Source organism: Elaeis guineensis, chromosome 13 (genome assembly GCF_000442705.2).
Source record: "Elaeis guineensis isolate ETL-2024a chromosome 13, EG11, whole genome shotgun sequence".
NCBI lineage: Eukaryota > Viridiplantae > Streptophyta > Magnoliopsida > Arecales > Arecaceae > Elaeis > Elaeis guineensis.
Window position 1 is genome coordinate 44,037,103 of NC_026005.2, and position 23,613 is coordinate 44,060,715.

The 23,613-nt window shown below is 34.0% G+C and overlaps 1 pseudogene; it reads left to right on the plus strand.

Moving 5' to 3' along the window:
• Positions 1-413: 413 nt before the first annotated feature.
• On the plus strand, positions 414-22,969 carry LOC109504906 (zinc finger BED domain-containing protein RICESLEEPER 2-like; annotated as a pseudogene).
• Positions 22,970-23,613: the final 644 nt, after the last annotated feature.

Consider the following 23,613-nt stretch of genomic DNA (forward strand, 5'->3'; position numbering starts at 1 on the left):
TGTCTATGTAATGATGTTATGAACTCTAAACATTGGTATGCATGCGCAAATTATGAGCAATTACTGCCAAATTATCTTACTGTTATTATGTTGTATCTCATTTCCACACATGATTTAATTGCCATATCATCATTTTTATAATGGATAAGGGGTGGATGAAGTTGAGTAGGCTCTCATCAGAGTATGAGGCTGGACTTCAAAATTTTCTTGATTTTGCTATAGAGAAATTCGGAGATCATGGACTTATCCAATGTCCTTGTAAGAAGTATATAGATGGGCCTTGGCTACCTCGTCAAGATGTAAATGATCACCTCATAATTTATGGCTTTAAACCTGGCTATGAAATGTATTGGGATTAACATGATGAGGGTAGACTGCAAGGAGGTGATCAACATGATGGGGGAGTGAAATAAATGATTCGTGATATCTTTTCATTTGTTGGCTACAATGATGGTGCATCTACATCCATGCTTGATCCTGTGGTTCGTGGAATGACAAACAGTGAGGATGTGGAGAAGATCTACAAGTTGATGGAGGATGCTAATGTTTCGTTGTATCCCGGATGTGAAAAGATGATAAAGCTTGAGTTTTTAATCCAGTTGTATCATATGAAATGCTCTAATAGGTTCAGTAATAATAAAGCAAACTATATACTAGAGCTTTTGAGAGATATTCTTTTGAATAATGCATAAATCTTGAAGAAAATTATGAGGCATCGAAGATTATTAAACATTTAGGCTTTGCTTACAACAAGATATATGCATGTCCTAATGATTGCATACTCTATTGAGAGGGGGATGCCAATCGAAATGAGTACATGAGGTGTAGTATATTAAGATGGAAACAGAACAAAGATGGCACATTGATTCGCGTTCCTCAAAAGTTGATGTGGTACTTTTCTTTGATATCGAGACTATAAAATTTATTTATGTCGGTAATGACATCGAAGGATATGAGGTGGCATAAAGAGGAGCGAACAAAAGATGATGCATTGAGGCATCCAGCCAATGGAGAGGTATGGCAAATGTTTAATAAAATACATCCTAATTTCACACAAAAAATACGTAATGTGAGGTTGGACTTGTCATACGATGGTTTCAATCCGTTCAAGCACATGCATACCAACCATAGTGTATGGCCGGTGTTTGCTCATGTCTACAATCTTCCACCATAGATGTGTATGAAAAATCCTTCGCTTTCATGACAGTCTCATCCCTGGATCGATGAAGGTAGAAAATGACATTGATGTCCATTTGCAGCCTCTTATTATTGAGCTGAAATAGTTGTAGGCATAAAGTGTTCCAACTTTTGATGCTTTGATGAATGAGTCATTTTCTATGTACGCGGTGCTTATGTAGACAATAAACGACTTTCTAGCTTATGCTTAATGTCGAATTGGAGCACGAAAGGTGAGCTAGCATGCCCAATTTATAGAAAACACATCCGGTCTAGAAGGTTGACACATCGGAGGAGCTTTAACTTTGTGGGACATCGATGCTTCCTCCATCAAAACCATCCATACAGAAAGGATGCATGCTCCTTCGATGGTACTATTGAAGAAGGTGAGGCACCTAACCGAATGTCAGAGAGTGAGGTGTTGAGAGAGTTAGATGGTCTTAGTGTTGAATTTGAGAAAGGTGATTCGATTGGTAGTAAGAAGAGGAAGCATCGATCAAAGATAGATGACACACACTTTAATTAGAGAAAAAAAGCATATTCTTTGACTTGTCATATTAAAAAACAAATTTATTGCACCACTGCTTAGATGTCATGTATATTGAAAAGAATGTGTGCGAGCTCTTATTGACAATGATTCTGAACATCAAGGATAAGATCAAGGATAACTTGAATTTTTTATTTGACTTGCAAGAATGGGGTATTAGGAGATCACTCCACCCAGAGCCAGTAGGGAGAGAATAGTGGAGGCTCCCTTATGCATGCTATATTATGAATGCCTCTGAATGGTCCATATTTCTTCGTGTGTTGGAGAACATAAAGATTTCAGATGGGTACTGAAGCAACATATCAAAATGTGTAAATAGTAAGGATGTGAGATTTGATTGATTGAAGACTCATGATTACCATGTGTTGATGTAAGAGTTGATCTCAATAGCTGTTCATCGTGTGCTATCAAAAAATATGAGAATGGCTGCTATTCATCTTTGCAACTTTTATAAAAATATTTGTGCAAAGAGGTTGCTTAAGAAAGATATGAAGAAAATGAAGGCAAGGACGGTGAATATATTATTTGATCTGGAGAAGATATTTTCATCATTATTTTTCACAGTTATAATGTATCTCATCGTGCACCTTGTGAGAGAAGTTGTACTTGGAGGTTCAGTGTTCTATCGATGGATGTACCCCACCAAGAGAAATATTCAAATACTAAAATCTTATATAAGAAATATGAATCACCCAGAGAGATCCATAACAAAAGATTATTTGGGTCAAGAGTGTATGAATTTTTATACCATATACTTAAACAAACTCGAGACATGTCCTAACTGGCCAATGAGAAATTAGGATGATCAGTATGAGCTAATTGAGCCTACATTTGAGTCTATTCTATAGTCAGATGGACTTCTCACTTCATACCGCCTCACTGATTTGAGCTTTGAGGAAAGGGATAAGGCACATCGCTACATGTTGTTCACTTGTAATGTCATTGAGCCGTACATAAAGTGAGTCACTCAACCTTATTTATTTCTCATTACTTAAAAAAAAATATCCCATTGCACTAGCAACTCTAAATTTGTTCCTTATGTAGCAAGCACAAGGAGGTCATAAAAGTAAAATATGGCACTCTAAGCATGAAGAAAAAGAAAAAAATACATAGTAAAGAGTTCCTTGAGTGGTTCAAAAATCATGTAAGCGAGTACATATTCCTGTCTTGTACACCATATTTGAACATGCTTGCTAATTAGGCATCATCTTTCTTAGGTGTAGAGATTACCACTCGATGATGTAAGACATAAAGTGCGTGCTCCGTCAATGGAACCTAATTGTACTATGTGTGAGTACAAACAGCTCATCATCAATGGCTACAGATTCAATATTTATAGTCGAGCCCAAAATATGACAATACAAAATAATGGCATCATGTTGAGCACCACCATTGGGTGTTATGCTAGCTCGAGGGATTCACAACCTCATACGAAGGATCTGAACTATTATGAGGATGTGGAGAAGGTAGTCATCTTGGACTATTATTCTAAAAGAAGGGTTGTGTTGATGAAATGTGATTAGTTTGACACCATATCTCGATCAAGGATGAAGACTGATGAGTGCAGTTTTACTCTCATCAACATGCAATGCCATCTCCATACTGAAGAACTATATATACTTGCCTCCCAAGCTAGTCAAGTCTTCTACGTTAATGATCCCTTGCCTCAATGGGGTATTATTGTGATGATGGTGCCTAGACATATCTTTGATGATACCGAGGTTGATGACAATGTTGGACCATGCATATAGTGTTCCTCTAAGGCAAAACATATCTGGTGTTGTCGAGATCCTAGATACATTTGTCAGAAGGGATGGTAATGTTCATGTTGTAGATGCTAGTAGGCGATGAGTTCAACATCCTGATATAAATGATAGTATTTATTTATTTATGCTCTACTAATATTATTATTCAACAATACATCATATTTGTTAATGTTCATTAATATTGCAGGTTACAATGGCATCGAAATACCATCTAGCTTTCACCCCTGTCCCTCAATGGGCTACGCGGAGCTCCACCTCTATGTCTACAACGACTTTGGAGGCACATACTCCTCCCACCACATCGACCTTGGCTTCGATTTTGCAGGCACATCTTCCTTCCACCGATACATCTGAGCCTCCACTGGCAGCCACGTCTCCAGCACATACTCCACCCACCAATCTAGCTCCACCGACATCCACGTCGCACGATCCCAGTGAGAGTAGGTTTTCACTGTGTCAATTATTTATTTATTTTTTTATATACTTATGGTACACTCTTATATATTCATAATGTATTTTTATTGTAAGTGCATCATCCAGTAGGATATTTCATGGTCCCACACACATGCCGCATGTGTGGAACCGCTAACATCAAGTCATGATGGAGTATGATCAGGAGGACAGGCTAGCAGGAGAGACTGCATGGAAGATGCATTTCTTTTTGGGAGTACTTGTGAGGCGGTCCGACATCTTTCCCATACTGCCCATAGACTGATGATTGATGGATCCTCAGATCAAAGATTCAATGTGGGATGAGATTTGGGTAAGTGTATCTTAATTATATATATGCATGTGATATGTTTACACTATGTTTGATTAGAATAATTTTGTAACTGACTTTCTGATAACTTTGTGTAGTGGAGGTATGACTTTCCAGATCATAAGAGAGCTCGAGATATCTGACTGTAAAAGATTGGAGAGTTGTACCGAAACTGCAAGGTCAAGCTCTATAAAAGATGGCTAGAGCATCGTAGGGACACTGAAGAGGAGCTTGTTTCTTGGATCCAAAACTGTCCCCTTAGTGTGAGGGGATGGTCAGGCATTGGAGGAGCTAGGACTTCCAGTTTTAATTTATGACTTATGAATTTTTCATTACACTGACAATTATATTTGATTTTAACTTATATAATTTAAATATTTTTTAGGCTACATCTCGTCAAAATCAAAAGAATCGGACTGCTCAGGAGTACACGCACACTCTCGACTGTGAGTCTATGGCTAGTCGTGTACATAGAGAGGTAATGAATTCTGACCCTTTAGTTTATAAGTTATTAAGTTGTTATTTTTTTTGCATATTTCTAACAAGCTGATTGATTATTATAGCTGATAAGAGAGGGGGTGATATCCACTCATACAACCATCTTCCGATCGAGTCATATGGACAAGAAGGGCAGACCGATGAATGTCGCGATCAAAAGGATCTTTGTAAGTAATATATAACTGGAGTATGATTAGTATGATTAATATTATAATATTTATGATATTTTATTTGAATTTATAATTATAGGAGTAGTTAGACGCACTTAAGAGTGAGGGCCCATACACCTCTGCCCGCATGACCATCTATCTTAGGTCTTGAAATCAGAGCACTCTAAGAGGATTCATTGCCAGCTTAAACATAAACCGACGAGCCATTGGTCTGCTTCGAGCATCTCATCACACGCATTTGGAGTCGTCAGCCAGAAGCAGCTTGATAAGGCCTTAGTGTAGGTAGCTCAGGCTCAGAAGCATATATTTTAGGCTCATGAATGTGCATCTCAGACTGAGGAGCACGCATTTCAGCTATAGAGCATTGTATCCGCTATAGTGAGTCAGCTCTCCACTCATCTTCGAGCTGATTTTTCGAGCATTTAAGACATGTTGGCTAGCATTTCAACTCCTGTCCCTCCAGCTCCTACTCCAGCCCCTCCAGCTCCTACTCCAGCTCTTTTCGATGATGACGAGATGCTTGGAGAGGAGGATTTTGATTTAGAAGATTTTTGATATATTTTATTTTTATTTAAAAAATATTGTAATATAATTTAATCAGTAATACAATTTGAGTATTTGAGATATATTTATGCATTATTATCAAGTTTTATATAAAATTTTTGGTTCTTACAAATTTTAGTTTGAGTAATTATATATTGAACTGTGTCTATCAGGTAAAAAATAAATTTAAGCAATTCAAAATTACTACTACAAGAAAAGAGAAATGCTGTTGTAGTTAAAAAATTACTGCCATAGCCTACAACAGTGATTGCACAACCGCTGCTATACCCATTCCATCCACTGTCGTGTACGTACCAACTGCTACTATAGAGTTACGGTAACGGTTGCACAACTACTGCCGTAGTCTATAGTAGCGATTTCTTAACGGCTGTAATAGAGTTTAAAGCAGTGGTTGCTCTATCACTGCTATAGCTTCTATAGCAATGATTATTCAACCACTGTTATAGATCAGATATAACAGCGGTTGAATAATCACTACTATAGAAGCTATAGCAGTAGGTGGATAACCACTGCTTTAGATACAGCAGTGGTTACCTAACCGCTACTGTATATCGATAGTAGCGATTTGTAAATCGCTACTATATCTAAATATATAGCAGCAGTTGAGCAACTACTGCGATACTCAGTATATGGCAATGATTATATAAACTGCTGCAACAACCGCTGCCATAGACCTACGGCGACGACGACAGTGGTAGTGGTTGCAGAACCACTGTCGTAGACTATAGCAGTAGTTTTTTTGGCTACGACAATGGTTGTCGATGCTACCGTAGCCCTTTCCTATAATAGTGAATACTTTTATGTTACTTCTATATATCTTCTCTTTTATTTACCGTCTAGATCATTAATACCCTCCGTATATCTTCAAACATCTCAACTATTGGCTTCTCCCTTCTATGTACTATATAACTATAAAATACTTCGAATACGTTATTGTGAACAATATCACAATAGAGAAATAGACTAAAGAAAGCTTTGACAAATTTTATTGGGTTTGCATCCGTGAAGTTTTTTTATTCTTCTTTGACAGCCCTTCAGCTTATCCATTATATTAAGAAAAAGTCTCTCAGTTGTACACTTGGCAGTCTTGAAGAAGATAGATTTAGAAACTCCATCCTTATACTTCTTTCTCCAATTTCCATAGATGTGCCTTTTATAATATTGGTGCTCATCATGTGACAATAAAGCGCCAATTGGTTGAATCAATCCCTACAAAAGGCATGCAACAAAGTTTAAGTAACTAGTTGTATACTAGGAGCTGCAGCATGTTATACTAAAATGTTATACTAGCTTACTAAGTAACTAGTGTACCTTCTCTTGGTTACTTATAACAGTCCAACCTAACCCATTTCCAAGTTCAAGATTTTTAACCAATAAAATAATGAAACAAATCCATAAATCCTTGCATTCCACCACAACCATAGTCATGCAATGAGAAATATTTGATTGTTGGTATCTCTGTCAATAGCAAATAAGAGCTCAACATTATCAACATATTTAAGAAAGTATCCATTAAGCCCACATACAGTCTATAAGCTCCTAAAAAGCTCCTATAAAGAGCTTCGAACCCTATATACAATCTTTGAAACTGTACTCCATCAACAGTCCAATTAACCTTCAAGATATCTATTGTGCCTTTGCTACTCCTTCTGACTCTTCACAATAATCAAGTAGCTTACTATAATACTTATGATGAGACCTCTAATAATCTCCAAAATCATTTGTCTTTCCCTCCAACATTTAGACGCACTTTTATCCACTTCAAATTTTGTCCTAATGTCATATTTCATCTCCTTAGCCTTATAACTAGGGCATACTCTAAACTTATCTTCAAACTCTCTTACAATTTACTTGGTTGTCATTTAACTATTCTTAAGACTTCTTACACCTCTATGTTTTCTAACATGTCTTAGTTTGGAATTTATCTAAACCTTTCTCATATAAACACAATAACTTAAATGGATAGCCATTAATATATATTTTATATTTTCTCTATGGGCTTCATTCTTGATAAACCTATCACACTTCTAGGCTACATTGTACTTGACTATAACATCTTTGAAATGCTTAACAATATTGAATATCATACTTTTAAAAAAATTGGCATACTGCATGTCAGTTTTGGGGTTGATATAAAGCTATCTTTTCCTCTTACTAAGCTGATCAATCTCATGCTCACAACTTGACCCAAGAATATCCAACTTAGAAGAATTGCGATACTCACTATTGTAGTCTTCTGTTCTTAAACTTCATCCAAAACAGAAGCTTATCTTGGTCTTTGAATCCTAATGATAGGTGTTAGTTGCTCTATGTGCACTTCATAAGATTTTTTTTCCTATTCCTTATTTCTCTAATTTTGTCCCTTATAGGTATCAACTCATTATCGTCAGCTAATAGCTCAGCATCTGTACAATAATTATCATCACTCTCTTCTTTTTCACTATCACTATATGGTCATACCCTTTGTTGGATATATGCCCTAGAAGCCAATCTTGGTTGACACATTTCATATCTCTAGGACTTGATTTTATACTTATTGGACAGTCATATTACCATTCATGTCTATGTGTCCATGAATTATTCAAAAAATTAACAAGATGATGACACATATTCTCAAAGAGTTGAAAATTTGAGGCATATATCATTGATGGTTGATTCCTAAATTGCTCCGATCATAGGATCATCATGGGTATGGTGATTGATCTGGATAGTCAATGCACAGATCATTTTCTTCGGACAGATGGATCTCGAGTCTGCAGTGTAGAGACACTAAAGCGAGAGTGCAAGTGGTAGTTAAAGAATAACTAACATTGAACGTGACCAATATGAGAAGTCACATGGATGTTTGCTCACTCATTAGTGACTTTCTCGATGCTGCAGTTGTATGACTGGTCCTTTGACCTGAGATGACACTACTCATAGTGAAGCTACTAGAGTTTGACTGACACATCAATATGGATCTCAAGAAGTTCTTGTAGTAGATGTTGGCGATAGTTGGTCCACTATAGGAGTGGGGTGTGCATTAAGATGGAATCTATCGATCCTAGCAGAAGGGAGTAGTCCTATAAGATTTAAGAGGCCGAGTCCTTAAGTCTATGGCCATAGCAGTGCGATTGATGAAAAAAAAAGTTTTCATAGATCACATATAAACTTAAGCTGATTGAATCTATCATATGATCGATATTAAGGTTTGACGATTTATCCATGACCTATCATCTAGTCGGTACTCACGATAGAAAGACTAAATCACACGTTAACTACATTTAGAGTTTTATTTCAGTTCTACTAGGTTGCCACTACATACTGCTAGGTGTCATTAGTAGATTGTGAGAGCTCACTAGGATTATTCTGGATAGACAATCTTTGTTGAGTTAGAGTAAAATTATTCTGATCTATTGAAAAGAGTTTCAATGATACGATGATAGAGATCATTATATATCTCACTATCAGATAGAATTGAACCTATGAGGTCACACAATAAAGAAATTAGGTCTGGAATAAAAAATTGAGCTTATGAAGTATCAATTGGGTTTAGAGAAATTCATTGAGTTCACGATAACCTTACTAGCACATGGTTGGATCCAATTCTTCTTTCTGTTAGGATTACTTATTTAATAAGTTAATTCTAACTTAATTATCGGCTAATAATTTATATGAATAAGATTCATGAGACTCTAATTGTTGGGTGTCTAAGGTTATGAATCATATCAATTAAGGATGCAAGTCCCTTATGAATCTCCTTGATAGTTATTATGGGATGCCACTTTGATTTAATCAATTTAGGCATGTCCATTAATTAGAGGGCCTTTGATTTTCATATGGGGTATCTCTTGGGTGCAAAAGAGGATATCTAATTATAGGTGCAAGGGCTCTAATAGTTGGTGCCTAATGGGCTTCCTAATGTAAGTTGGATAACTTAAGTTAATAGGAATCCTAATGCAAGTAGGACTTGTATTATGAGATTGAATAGGATTCAATCCTTATGCCTATTTAAAGAGACCTTTCCTAAGATCCCTAGAGAATCAAAACTAGTTGCCCCTCACACCCAAAGGCTCTCTCCATGCCCTCTCTTCCTCTCCCTTTCTCTCCTCTTGGGTGTTCTATACATCCCTTCCTTGGGATGCGCATCTCAAGAAGTTCCATGTCCAAAGGAGTTTGAGTGCCTCTTCCTTACTGGTTTCTAACATCTGATAGTAGCACATAGTAAGAAAAAACTCTAGAGAAGAGGAGAACAAGAAGATCAAGGAGAAAAATTAAGTGTTGATTGCGATCCAGGCTTCGTTCAGATTCAGCAGGCTAAATTTTGAAGATTCAAAATTTAGATTATAAAGTATTATTCCAGACTAATCTCGAGTAGATACTCATAAAAGTCAGATACTTGTGCAGCTAACAGAGAGCCTCATCTCTTTCAGATCTAGATTTGAAGAAAGAGATTGCAAAATAGATATATGATTTGATCATAATCTAAATTTCAGCATATATCAATTTCAGTATATAAAATAGATCCATATGGTTTTATATTTTTATGTATGTAAAATTTAGATTAAAATTATTTTAATCTTATTCTCCACTATGGTGTTTAGCAAATTAAGTTTTGAAATACATATGCATGCTTCAAACCCCGAATTCTAATAGTGGTATCAGAGCCACGGTTTTCATATACTGAATTTTGATATACATATTTTTAAAAAAAATTAAAATTAATTTTTTTTGATACATGAGATGTATGGATAGATCTTCAAATCTAAAATTTAATTTTAGATTTAATTCTAAAATATATAGTTGATATGTTGATGCATGCATAAATCTAAAAATTGATCTAGAAAGAATTTTAATTCATGTGAAATAGATACATGTATGAAATCTTAATTTTTTTGTGATCTGAATTTTGATTCATATGTATGATATATGATTGCATATTTAGATTATAAATTTGATTTTAATCTGATCTATGATTAGTATATAAGATATATGATATCATGTTTAGATCTGAAATTTTATTTAAGATCTGATTTTACATGCATATATATGACATATGTTTGTATGTTAAAACTAAAAAATTATTTTTATATTTTAATATTTACTTTCATGTAAAGTATTTAGATCTGAAATATGATTTTAGAATCTGAAATTTATGTTTGTATATGAGGATTTTGATCATAAAAAAATCAAAAATTAGATTATGTAATAGAATTACATCTAAGATTTTTGATTTGAGATATATGGGTCTAATTCGATAAAGTAATTAATTAAATTGAGTCAAGTATTGAATTGAGTTAGATCAATTAAGTTAATGATCATACAATTATTGTTGATCAAATTGATTAAGTCCCATATGTAGAATCGATTAACCTAAGGACCTAATTTGACTTGTTGATTTGAGCCCGATTCACTTGAGCTAACCAATTCTAATCAATTGTCTAATTGGTGTCTAAGAAAAGTAATTGAAAGATGGTTATTTAATTAGTTCTATTCACTTATCTGGCCAATTTATTGATGTCTAAGAAAAGCAACAGGGGGACTCCCACCAATCTCTACTTATTTAGCTAATTTAAAAGATTGAGTCACAAATATAGTTGCTTGATGGTTTGATTTAGCCCATGCCAATTACATCAGTCATGTGATGACTGATTAGATGAGATCTAAACCCAAATCTCTCCATAAAATATTAAGTCCAAGGTCTTCCACCACTGTAGATGTGCGGACATGCTACCGGCGTTGATTGTTCTCGGTTGGTCACAGTGATTCAGTTGCATCGGAAATACGCAACCACTCTATTAACAAAGAGTTGCTGCAAGATAAAGATGGAGTTGGGCTCAATAACTGTTAGATGAGAGACCCAATGATGGCTTTACATCTGCTTGTGAACGGTGGGTCTGATTTAACTAAGAAGTATGAGTAATAACTATTAGGTGAGCTCACATGACTTAGAGATCAAGTGGCTGCAATATGCTTAGAGAAGCATCTGAGTAAAGAGTTGTCCATACATCGATGTTTATTCGTGTTACCCGTAACGGTTAGGTGAGGTGCACAGCATCGGTGGGATCGCAGCACCCACTAGAAATCTAATTATCGTATAAGGATTTTCGTTTCTCCATCCAGAGAGTGTGGGAGTTCTGATAAAATAGTGAGACTCTTTTTGTATTTAAAAATCTCTAGAGTAAAATTATAAAATAAATACAAATATCTAATTAGAATCTTTGGTCTCTACTGTTCATTGTATCAACTTCCAACCCTCTAGCTTAAATCTTAGATATCAATCGATTAACCAAAATTGAGTACATAGACTGGTTTACAAACTTAAAAATTATTCTTAATTTAAAAAATTAAGCAATGTTCTCTACCAGATTATTCTAATGTTAACAATCCGTCCAATCCATAGTCACTGAGCTATACTTGATGAGTAGATGGATAATGACAATAAAGATAGGTGCTATGCATGAGCACATGTACACTGCCAATGACATGTTGATTCATCTACAAGTATTATAAGGTGATCAGAGTCACATAGCGCATGTGATGCATGATGGGCAGTCAGTCTATGATCGTTATTTGATAATGATCGAGGACATTAAAGAACTTAAAAGGCTCAACATGACCATGCATAAGGAATTGCTTATGGATTTGACTTTGTAATCCCTGATTAGTTTATATGGATAGTTTATGGTAAACTGCCATATGAAAGATCATCATGGTATTTTATCTGAATTGGTCAAAGTATTGATAACAAAGGAACCTTGAAAGAGTTCAGAGGTAAATATCTAGAGAGCCTAAAGAAACAAAATCACACCTAGAGTAGGTATGTCGAAATTACTCAATACTATCCTTACAATTTTTTCTTCTCTTAGTTGAGCTATAAACTCTAGTATAGAGTCGATAGGAAGGTAGAGGGCTAAGAAAGTAACCCTTGAATTGGCTATAGGGCAATAATTGCTGTTGCGGTCAAGGTATCTGTCCATTGCGATCATCGTTTGGATTTAATTCTTAGAGACAGTCTCTATCATTTATATGGTGATGCATATGTGAACTTACTTGAGCAAGTAGTGAATGCCATTGGATCTGAAAAATCTAAAATTGAGATAAACTTAAAGTATATGTGGAACTTATGGCTAAGTCATATTGGAGAAGAAATGATTAACAAACTGAAAAAATATGGGCTTGGGCTTATAGACTGTTGAGTCAAATCTAGTTTGTACATCATCTCTTTGAGAAAATATGACCAAGCTACTCTTATAGGATAAGAGAAAAAAGACCACTGAGATACTTATCCTTGTACACATTTGATGTGTGTAGCCCATATGATGTGCTAACCAAGGAGTTGTCTCTACTTTATATATGAGATACAAATCTAAAATTTTTGAAAGGTTCAAAGAATTCAAATATTAAGTAAAAAAATAAATCAAAAAATTTTTGAAGGTACTTCGATCGGATCGAGGATGTAATATCATTGAAAAGAATTTTTCGATTATCTCATAAAATGGTATTGTTTCATATTGAACCCTTCTTAGTAAATCTCAGCTCAATGAGATAAGAAGAGTCATTGGACTATAAGATATGATCTGGTCCATAATGAAATTTATTGATTTATTATATTTCTTTAAGGATATGCTTTATTTCTATGAAATTGAGTTCTCTCTAAATCTGTTCCTACCACACCATATAAGATATGACATGGTGAGAACTGAATCTTGATTATTTTGAGATTCAAAGATATCCAGCCTGTGTCTAGGACAACAGGTGGATATGTTAGAGGATAGGTCTATAAAATTCTTCCTAAAAGAGTTTGGGATATTATTTTTCAATAGGATTACAATGTGATTGTGACTCAATGCTATCTTCATGAAAAACTGTTTAACTAAGATGAAGTAGTGGGAGGAAAGTTATGCTCTAAGAGAGTATCTTTGAAGAGCAGGGAGCTTTGGGACCTTAAGAACATATTAATCATGAGCCAGTAGACGTGTATTCCTCCTCCACCTCATACACATAGTAGGATCTCCAATCCTCTCGAAAGGTACTTGAGTATGCTTAACAGAGGATGTAGAGAAAATCATTTCTCACGAAAAATAGAGAATATAGAGATGATCTCAGAACCTACAACGAGGTGATGTGAGACATCGACTCCAAGAAAGGATGTGAAATAGCTTTTCTGAGTAGAGATCTTTTGAAGATTTCTATATGAAATAGCTTATGGATTTCACTTCTTGTGATAGGTGATCACAAAGACCACAATATCTTTGGAGTTGGAACATTCATTTCAATGATATGATCAAATTGTTTGATCAAATATAAAAAATTAAGGGTTTCAAAAAGGTCAGTGAGAGTGTCCAATACTGACATCGGTAAAAATATGATTGAATATAGATTTCTTCATAAAAGATATAAAGTGAGCATCCTAAAGATCTATAGAGATAGATGCAATTGGATGCTTGTGTTTTCACATTCACAGATCAAGTACAAAGATCGGATGCTGAAAGCATTCCATATAGAAATCTCAAAGAGGGGTCTGCTACCCTCTCGGGCATAGTCGTATACCATAAAGTATTTAAACTGATTATACCGTGATTGTCACAAGTAGATATCAGTTGTATCCAGACTGTGAGTGCTGGATTATTGTAAAAACATCCTTAAGCTCTTAAGAAGAACTGAGAACATATTCAAAGAAGGATTAAAGCTAGAAGCGAGAGGATACACCAATTCAGACTTTATATCTGATGTTGATGGTAGAATATCTACATTATGAATGTATTCTTATGTCGATATCCTAAAAAGATTCAAAATAATCAATCAATGAAAGCTGAGTACACTGTAGATGTGTAGGATGTATTCTGGTTATAATGTTATTTGCAGAATTAGTTGTCATACCATCAAATACCATAATACTATACTGCAAAGACAATGGCACTATAGCCCTTGCTAAAGAGTCTAGGTCTCACCAGATATCCAAATACATAGAACAGCAGAACACGCAACTATCTCGAGTAGAAATATAAAGAGGTGCAGAGAGCAAACTCCACATGTGATGTGGATGACCCACTGGTAAGTCACTTGGCTAGCCTTAGACTATAGCCTGTCTTATGAAGATAGGGCTTGGTACATGACAGATTGATTTTAGTATAAGTGAGAGATTGTTGGATGTATGCCCTAGAAGTCAATTTTGTCTGACACATTTCATATCTCTAGGATATAATTTTGTACTTATTGGACAGTTATATTATTATTCATGTTTATGTGTCCATGAGTCATCCAAAGGATTAACAAGATGATGACATATATTCTCAAAGAGTTAAGAATTTGGGGCATATGTCGTTGATGGATGATTCTTAAATTGATCCTGATCATAGGATCATCATGAAGATAGTGATTGATCCAGATAGATCAGTGCACGGATCTCTTCTTTCGGACAGGCGGGTCTCGAGTCTACAGTGTAGAGACACTGGAGCGAAAGTACAGATGGTTGTTAGAGAATAACTAGCACTGACCGTGACCAACACGAGAAGTCACATGGATGTCTGCTCACTCATTAGTGACTTTCTCGATACTGCAGTTATAAGACTGGTCCTTTGACTTGAGATGATACTATTGCTCACAGTGACGCTACTGAAGTTTGACTGACACATCAACATGGATCTCAAGGAGCCCTTGTAGTGGATGTTGACGATAATTGATCCACTATAGGAGTGGGGTGTGCATCAAGATAGGATCTATCGATCCTATCAGAAGAGAGTAGTCCTATGAGATTTAAGAGGCTGAGTCATTAAGTCTATAGCCATAGCAATATATTGATGGAAAAAAAAATTTATAAAATCACGTATGAACTTAAGCTGATTGAATCTATCATATGATCGATGTTGAGGTTTGACAATTTATCCATGATCTGCCATCTAGTCGGAACTCACGATAGAGGGACTGAATTACACGTTAACTACACCTAGAGGTTCATTTCAGTTCTACTGGGTTGCCACTACATACTGTTAGGTGTCACTAGTGGATTGTGAGAGCTCACTAGGGTTGTTGTGGATCGACAATTCTTATTGAGTTAGAGTAAAATTATTCCGACCAATTGATAAGAGTTTTAATGATATGATGATAGAGATCATTGTATGTCTCACTACCAGATAGAATTAAACCTATGAGGTCATACAATAAAGGGATTAGGCTTGAAATAAGAAATTGAGCTTATGAAGTGTCAATTGGGTTTAGAGAAACCCATTAGATTCATGATAACCTTGCTAGCACATAGTTGGACCCAACTCCTCTTTCCGTTAGGATTATTTATTTGATAAGCTAATTCTAACTTAATTATCTACTAATAACCTACATGAATAAGATTCATTAGACTCCAATTGTTGGGTGTCTAAGATTATGGATCATATAAATTAAGGATGCAAGTCCCTTATGAATCTTCTTGATAGTTATTATGGGACGCCACTTAATTTGATCAATTTGGGCATGTCCATTAATTAGAGGACCTTTGATTTTCATATGGGGTGTCTCTTGGGTGTAAAAGAGAGTATCTAATTATGGGTGCAAGGGCTCTAATAGTTGACGCCTAATAGGTTTCCTAATGTAAGTTGGATAACTTAAGTTAATAGGAATACTAATGCAAGTAGGACTTGTATTATGAGATTGAATAGGATTCAATCCTTATGCCTATTTAAAGGCCTTTCCTAAGATCCCTAGAGGATCAAAACTAGTAGCCCCTCACACCCAAAGGCTCTCCCCATGCCCTCTCTTCCTCTCCCTTTTTCTCCTCTTGGGTGTTCTATACATCCCTTCCTTGGGATGCGTATCCCAAGGAGTTCCATGCCCAAAAGAGTTTGGGTGCCTCTTTCTTGCTGGTTTCTAATATCTGGTAGCAGCACATAGTAAGAAAAAATTCTAGAGAAGAAGAGAAGAACAAGATCAAGGAGAAAGATCAAGTGTTGATCGTGATCCCGGCTTCGTTCAAATTCAGTAGGCTGAATTTTGGAGATTCAAAATTCAAATTATAGAGGACTGTTCCAGACTGATCCTGAGTAGATACTCATAGAGATCAGATACTTGTGCAGCTAACAGAGAGCCTCGTCACTTTTAGATCCAGATTTGAAGAAAGAGATTGCAAAACAGGTATGTGATTTGATCACAATCTAAATTTCAGCATATATCAATTTCAGCATATGAAATAGATCCATGTGATTTTATATTTTTATGCATGTAAAATTTAAATTAAAATTATTTTAATCTTATTTTTCACTGCAATATTTACAGAATTAAATTTTGAAACACATATGCATGCTTCAAACCCCAAATTCCAACACCCTTCATCCTCCTATATTTCTCATTAATCCTAGGAGTCCTAGGTCTCTAAGATATTCTCTTTTTCCTTACTTCTCACTTCTTGGCCTATAACAACTTTCTACCTTTGCCCTGCAATGATTTTGCTAACTTTGCTCAAGTTTGTATGAGCTCGTTTCTTTGCTCTATCATTGCTTTCTTTGCCCTTTACTTATTTCTTACCACATTCTTTACTTCTAATCACCACACTTCTTGTCTTCTCATCAATTTTTTTTGTATGGCTTCAAGTCCTAAGTCTCTCTATGATCTCTTTCTAGACTTCTTCATATCCTACATAAATAAGAAGCTATTTTCTTACATCTAAAGCAATCTTCATCATTTCTTTTAGCTGTATATTTTCGTATAAAACATCATTCCCTGATTTCTATTGGGAATATAGACCCTCCCAAACAACCTCACAACTTCATCTACATATAGTTTCTCCACTATTTCCTGTAACTTATCATAAGACAAGGTTTTTATGTCAACGATGTTGAAATATGTTGCATTCCTTCCAATATATTCACTACATCCCCCCTTATTGGCGAACTTGACACCATGACATATAGCAATGGTTATGATGTCCGTTCTGTATGAGATATTAAAAATATTAGACTTTAAATAGCAAGGTAAGTATGATAATGATTCAAAAATTAAGAAACAAATATTTAATTAATTGGTTGGCTTGCTAGCTTACCAAGTATAGAAGATAGCTGATAAATGATAGATTCAAACCACAATAGCCAATAAATAACTAATGGTATGCACAGTTACATATCCAGTGGTTATGAATCCAATCCATGGTTGCCCCATAGCCTTTCCATAGTTTTATGATGCTGAACCAGTTAACACTTTCAAAAATAATGTTATCATGACTAAAAAAACTACATTATTAACATAGCTTCAAGACCATAGACATGACAAAAACAAATCTTTTGGGTCACTTTCTATAAAATCATGACCAATGTTTGCTATTAAGATAATCCTCGGGTGATTTTTTGATAAAGTGAGGGATTTAGCACGAAAGGATTTGGGATTACAAGAAAAAAATAATAGAAATCCTAACATAATTATGAGTGGAATCTAATGCAAAATAAAGACAATACCTTTATCACTGAAATAGAGGATCGATTATCGATGTTCAATCGTCACTAAAGGAAAACAACGCCCCTCTAATGGTTGCCACCGCTGTTATGCTGGGATTGTGAGATGGAATTTAGATCAGATTGGAAGTCCAAACCCTAACCCAAGATGGGCCAATTTGGAGAGAAAATTTCTCCTTTTGTTATGTCATCTCTTTTTGCTATATAAGCAACTTGTTGCCATATAGATAAGCCATGTGATGATAACTCCATCACGATCAAGGTTGTAAATGAGTTGGGTTGACCCATGACCTGATCTGATCTGACCTGCTTAGACCCAACCCAAACTATTTTAAAAGACCTGTGGAGCCAGGTCGGATTCTAAAATTGAATCTATTCTATTTTCTAGTTTGGGTCTAGGTTTACTGAATTGATATCCGATCCGACCCATAGAGATTTTTAGACTAATTTAGATTTTAAGATAAATGATTCAATCCAAACCCAATATAGGATCTAAATGGAATGGGCCCTTCATGCTCACCCAAACACGAACATATCCTAAGTCTCTCATTCTCTTACTGTCTTCGACTCTTAGAATCTCTCACTCTTCTCTAGTTTCTCCATTTTAAATTGCTCTCTCTCCATCTCCCAATCTTTTTTCTGATCGATCTTTCTTCTCCCTAATGAAATAATGACATTTGGTAGCTGATGAGGCGGCCATTTCGACGTGCTCAGTGCTTCATCTCAAGATATGCCCTTCTCCAAAATGACAAAACCCTAGATCTTATGTCTCGATTGACTTTTACTCCTCTATCTTTCTTTGTTCTCCTCCATCCTCCTTGCTGTGTCCTCACTTTGCCGCCATCTCTTTTGCTGCTCCATTCATCCTCCTCCACGTCCACCTATAACTACCTCCTGCACCTCCTCCCTCCCTTTAGTTCATGGGAAAAAAAACTCGTCTAACCCTCCTCCTTTCTAATCTCCTTCAAGGAAAAGAAATTTGCATCCTGAGATCATCTTCTCCTCTCGACACTTATATATCTTTCTCTCTCTCTATTTGATCACTACTTCTTTCTTCTTTTTTTTTCAATACTAGATTTTTTTTAAATCTAAAAAATCTCATCTTAGAAAGATTTTTTTCTAATATAACTACGACTTATTTTTCTTGTTTGCTTTTATTTTGTATATATGAAAAGTTTTCTAGATTTTTTTATTCTAATTTTTTCTAGTATAATCATGATTAGATCTGAAAATCATTCTATCATTCCAATTTTTCTCACAAAAGTCAGATATTTTTGGTCTAACCATGATTAAAACTATTTTTTCTTTCAATTTTTAGATCTAATTTTTCCCACAAAGATCGGATAGTTTTTTCTTTTATTTTTTTCTAGTCTAACCATGATTAGATCCAAAATTATTCTTTCATGCTGATCATTCTTACAAAGATTAGATCTTTTTCTACTCTAATTGCAATATGTATTTCTAAGTTTACAATTAGATTAGATGTCTACTTTAAGTCTTTAATTTTCTTTGGGTTCTGGATTTCTAAATTTATGGTTGGAAAGCTAGTATCTTTTTAATAATCTATGCTTTTTCTTTATTAATTTTTTAATAAATTATAATTTTTTTATTACTAAAACTATTCTTGTACCTTCTCTTTAATGCCCAAAATTTCTTATCCTAGATTATCTTTCATATTGGTTTGCTATATTATTTGACCATCATCTATTATACAAAGATTATTATTTTTCTTATCATTTGTTTAACATGTGATGTCCATGTAGTATGTATCTATTTTCTTGTTTGTGGATCATTTGATCTACCATGGAAGCTTCTGCTTCTCTTATTTTAATTTGATGCTATAAGATATTCAAGAGGAATGATGGACAACGTTTGCCTCCTTTTCTTACTAAAGGGCCTTCAAGGTTTCTTATGAAATGCCTCACTTGCCAAAAAATAGTATTTTTTCAATAACTTAATACTAGTTCAGAGGCATCCAGAGGTACTTAATGTTCAATATGTTAAGATTTGAATGTTGATATTCAATCTTCATAGTTCATAATACTTGGATAAAGCTATTGGTTAAGTTTATGGCTGTCATCTTGGTCGAGATCTCAATTGTCGCACTGCTAGGCACTCATTGATATGACTTATATAAAATCTCTATCCTTATAAACTCAATTGATATAAATTTTATTATTAACATATCAATATATACTATAATTTTTTCTTTAACTTCCTTTAATAGTTTTTTTTTCTTTAATAGGATTGTTAGAACATATTACATGGGATGAAGGTCATAAAGAATGTACTTACTGCTATCTGTTATGCCACTTATGCCTTATATTAAAGATCTTTACTTATTAACTTATTTCATTTTATATTTCTATTGTATTTAGTTGTATTTCATGCTTATATATTTTTATTGGATTCTAGATGAAATAGGTTAATGTCCATGATGGATAACAATAAAAATACAGATGAACTTTCAAGTGCACTTGGTTGTTGTAGCTCTTAAGCTATAAAGCCCTCTAATACAGATAGCTCCAAAGCAAATAAAAAAAGAAAATCGGAGATATAGAATCATTATTCTGATGTGGCAACTAAAAGGATCAAGCTAAATGCAAATATTGCCATTTTATTTTTTCAACCAATCCTAAAAATGGAACATCTTCATAAACAAATAAAGAACTTTAAGTCAAAAAAAAGTCTTGATAGGAGGTAGAAGTAGTTAATAGATAATATAATATTAAATATAGTATTGCATTGAATGAGTTGACTCTCTATTTATTTGATCAAGAGAGAAGCTGTAAGGAGCTTGCAAAAAATGATAATTCTATAAAGATGCCATTTACAATAGTGGAACATCCATCTTTTTAGATGTTTATTAGAAATCTTAAACCAAAATTTCATATTGTTTCAAGGATAACATTGGCATTTGATTGTTTTAAAGCATATAAATAGAAAAAAGAAGAGTAGATACGTTGTTTAAAGCAACTTATAGAAGAATTAGCTTAACATTTGACATGTAGACATCAAATCACATACTGAGATACATGTTTTTACTACACATTACATCACTAATTAATGATTAAAAACTTAAAAAATATATTATCAACTTCAAGATGGTGCCTTTATCACATATAGGCTTGGTCATTAATGGTTGTATTGCAAGCTACATTTTATCTTGAAACATTGAAAGAAGGTTATGTTCAATCACCCTTAGGGTGCGTTTGGTTATACTTTTTGATTTTTAAAAAATATTTTTTATTTTTTAAATTTTTGTTATTGAGTAAAAGTAAAAAGTATGTTTGGTAACTATGTTGCTATAAAGCAAAAAGCAACATTTGGGGATGGCAGATGAAGAGCTCAACGAGAGAAAGGTTCAAGAAGGGAGGGAGAAGGGGGTGGAGAGGTGAAGAGCTCAACGAGGGAGAAAAGTTCGGGCTCTTTACTTTTTGGTTTGGCATTTTAGATGTGAGGAAGCAAAAAAATAAGTTTTGGAAAGCAAAAAATTTTTGCTTTGCATATAAAGTAATTATTTTATTTTTTTTGATTTTTTCTTTTTACTTTTTATGGTGTTACCAAATATTACTTTTTGATTTTTACTTTTTAAAAATCAAAAAGCAAAAGAAGTACTTTTTTAATAGCTAACCAAATGCCCCCTTAATAATTTGTCCGCAAATATAGTTGGGGCCACAAAATTTCATAGATAATTTAAAAAATATTTATTTTGTATCGCAAGTTCTTTCATGTGTATTGCTATGCATATATTTTTAATTTGATTGTGAAGGATGGGTTGAAGGTAGTGGAGAGTGCTATTGATGGGATCCTTGAAGCTGTTAAATTTATAAAGTTATCTCAAGCAAGATTGAAAATATTTATGAGAATTGTCAAACAATTAAAGGTGAATGGCAAGAAAAAGATATGCATAGGTGTACCAACTCATTGAAATTCTATGTATCTCATGCTAAATGATGCAATATAATTTAAAGATATATTTATGTAACTTGAGGCCCAGGATCATAATTTTGAAAATGTGCCAACTGAGGAAGATTGTTCTCAAGGCACTATTATTTGCAATCTTTTAAAAGTTTTCCATCATATAATTGAAATTTTTAATAAACAAAAAATATAACTATAAATTTATATTTTTATTGAGATTTGGAGAATAAAAGTGTTTTAATTCAAGAATCTAGGAGTTCAAATACAATTGTGGTGATGATGGTTATAAAAATATAAAAAAAATTTGACAAGTATTGAAAAGATTTCTTTCACATTCTTGCTATAGGGGTTATTTTTGATTTAAAATATAAGATGAAGCTTATTAAATATTACTTTCAGAAAATCTATGGTAATGGTGATCATGCTTCAATTGAGATCAATAATGTGCATGATATTATTGAAAGTATTTATGATCATTATACAATTTTATATGGTGTATATAGCTCTCATGGTCAAGTGGAGGAGATGGTAGCTACATCTTAAGATAGAGGAGATGAGAGTCTTCTCATACAAGATATGAAGATTTATCCAAGAAAAAAAAGTTGTCTAACCATCCGAGTTGTCAAAATTACAGATATATTTAGAAGAGAAGTTATTTTATGATCTCTAATTTGTATATCTACATCAAAATATAACTCAATATGACTAATAAAATAACTTACCATATATTTTGTTTTTTAAATAAGTTTATTCTCTAAAGGATCAAAATTTGATATTTTAGACTATTAGAGAATCAATGAATCAAAATATTTAATATTATCTAAGATGGTTTATGATATATTGGCAATCTCAACGTCTATCATTGCATCTGAGTCTGCCTTCAATATTACTGAAAGGGTTTTAGATGATTTTCATAGTAACCTATCCCGGTTGAGGCTTTGATATATATGCAAGATTGGTTTCAAGATACGTTGCCTCATCTTGCAAGTTCTACATTTAAAGCATTCATAAACTTTATCATACACTAGTGTATTATAACTTTGCAATTTTTAATTCATAATTTTTAATATATAGATAGCCCATCTCTTCATACGAACTATAAGATTGAAGATTATGAAATTACTATTGTTATTGATACTAATGATTAGCTTATATTAGTAATAATCATCTTCATTATCATGTTTACATTGTTAATTTTTATCTTAAAAATTCTTGATAATATAACTATTTGGGTGAATGTTATTTGAGTGAATTTTATACTTTGCTCTTGATGCTGTCTTTTTTACTTTTCCTCTTTAGAATATTATTTGAAATCTTATTTATCTTGCAATTCTTTTAGAACCACCGGTTTTACATTGTATTTTGTGATCAATTTTTTGTAATTTATATTTTAAATGCCAATTGTTAGATATTTTTATAACCATGACACAATCTACAAGATTTATGAAAGTAAATGAGGACATGACTCGCTCATAGAACCAGTAGACAACTTTATTATCTTCATCTGATACTGATACCGGTTCTTGTTGAATATTTAGAAGAGACCTGGAGGACATATTGCACATATATATGCATTTAATACATGTATGTGTACATCTTCGTTTGCTAAGCGGTGCTTGTGTGTCAGTGTGTGTTTAGGGGTGGGGTGGGTGGGCTTGGGAGCACACCAATACAACCATGGGCCTTCGAGAGGTTATGGCTCATCTTTGTTCCGTTGAAACGTGGCGGCAACTTGAAAATTGATGGCTTTATGGCATTGGATGTGCATGAAGATGAGGTGTTATCATCGTGG